We start from the raw sequence: 2,306 nt of genomic DNA, 5'->3' as shown, positions 1-2,306 counted from the left end.
AATTCAGAGAAGATTCAAATATTATTCATAGATAGACTTGATCATAAACCCACAATTCATCGGTCTCAACAAACACACCGCAAAAAGAAGATTACATCGAATAGATCTCCACAAGAGAGGTGGAGAACTTTGTATTGAGATTCAAAGAGAGAGAAGAAGCCATCTAGCTACTAACTATGGACCCGAAGGTCTGAGGTAAACTACTCACACTTCATCGGAGGGGCTAGGATGATGTAGAAGCCCTCCATGATGACGGCCCTCTTCCGGCGGAGCTCCGGAACAGGCCCCAAGATGGGATCTCGTGGATACAGAAAGTTGCGGCGGTGGAATTAGGTTTTTGGCTCCTGTTCTGGTCGTTTGGGGGTAAGTGTGTATATATAGGAGGAAGAAGTACGCCGGAGGAGCAACGAGGCGCCCACGAGGCAGGGGGGCGCGCCCTAGGGGGGGCGCCCCCACCCTCGTGACCACCTCTTTTGTTCCTTGGAGCAGGTTCCAAGTCTCCTGGATCACGTTCGGTGAGAAAATCACGTTCCCGAAGATTTTATTCCGTTTGGACTCCGTTTGATATTCCGTTTATCCGAAACACTAAAATAGGCAAAAAACAGCAATTCTGGGCTGGGCCTCCGGTTAATAGGTTAGTCCCAAAAATAATATAAAAGTGGAAAATAAAGCCCAATATAGTCCAAAACAATAGATAATATAGCATGGAGCAATCAAAAATTATAGATACGTTGGAGACGTATCAGGCATCCCCTAGCTTAATTCCTGCTCATCCTCGAGTAGGTAAATGATAAAAAAGAATTTTTGATGCGGAGTGCTACTTGGCATAATTTCAATGCAGATCTTCTTAATTGTGGTATGAATATTCAGATTAGAAAGATTCAAGACAAAAGTTTATATTGATATAAAAATAATAATACTTCAATCATACTAATAAAGCAATTATGTCTTCTCAAAATAACATGGCCAAAGAAAGTTATCCCTACAAAATCATATAGTCTGGCTATGCTCCAACTTCACCACACAAAGTATTTAAATCATGCACAACCCCGATGACAAGCCAAGCAATTGTTTCATACTCTAACATTTTCAAAACTTTTTCAATCTTCACACAATACATGAGCATGAGCCATGGATATAGCACTATAGGTGGAATAGAATGGTGGTTGTGGAGAAGACAAAAAGGAGAAGATGGTCTCACATCAACTAGGCGTATCAACGGGCTATGGAGATGCCCATCAATAGATGTCAATGTGAGTGAGTAGGGATTGCCATGCAACGGATGCACTAGAGCTATAAGTATGTGAAAGCTCAAAAAGAAACTAAGTGGGTGTGCATCCAACTTGCTTTCTCACGAAGACCTAGGGCAATTTTGAGGAAGCCCATCATTGGAATATACAAGCCAAGTTCTATAATGAAAAATTCCCACTAGTATATGAAAGTGATAACATGAGAGACTCTCTACTATGAAGATCATGGTGCTACTTTGAAGCACAAGTGTGGTAAAAGGATAGTAACATTGTCCCTTCTCTCTTTTTCTCTCATTTTTTTATTTGGGCCTTTTCTCTTTTTTTATGGACTCTTTTTATTTGGGCTTCTTTGGCCTCCTTTTTCATTTATTTTATTTTTTGTCCGGAGTCTCATCCCGACTTATGGGGGAATCATAGTCTCCATCATTCTTTCCTCACTGGGACAATGCTCTAATAATGATGATCATCACACTTTTATTTTTCTTATAACTCAACAATTACAACTCGATACTTAGAACAAAATATGACTCTATGTGAATGCATCCGGCGGTGTACCGGGATATGCAATATGACAATGATGGAGTGTGTCATGATGAACTAGATGGTGGAAAGTTGCATGGCAATATATCTCGGAATGGCTATGGAAATACCATAGTAGGTAGGTATGGTGGCTGTTTTGAGGAAGGTATATGGTAGGTGTATGATACCGGCGAAAGGTGCACGGTATTAGAGAGGCTAGCAAAGGTGGAAGGGTGAGAGTGCGTATAATCCATGGACTCAACATTAGTCATAAAGAACTCATATACTTATTGCAAAAATCTAGAAGTTATCAAAGCAAAGTATTACGCGCATGCTCCTAGGGGGATAGATTGGTAGGAAAAGACCATCGCTCGTCCCAGACCGCCACTCATAAGGAAGACAATCAATAAATAAATCATGCTCCAACTTCATCACATAATGGTTCACCATACGTGCATGTTACGGGAATCACAAACCTTAACACAAGTATTCTTTAAATTCACAACTACTCAACTAGCATGACTTTAATATTATCAC

Source organism: Triticum dicoccoides, chromosome 4A (genome assembly GCF_002162155.2).
Source record: "Triticum dicoccoides isolate Atlit2015 ecotype Zavitan chromosome 4A, WEW_v2.0, whole genome shotgun sequence".
Lineage (NCBI taxonomy): Eukaryota > Viridiplantae > Streptophyta > Magnoliopsida > Poales > Poaceae > Triticum > Triticum dicoccoides.
Note: the sequence above shows the minus strand (reverse complement) of the source record.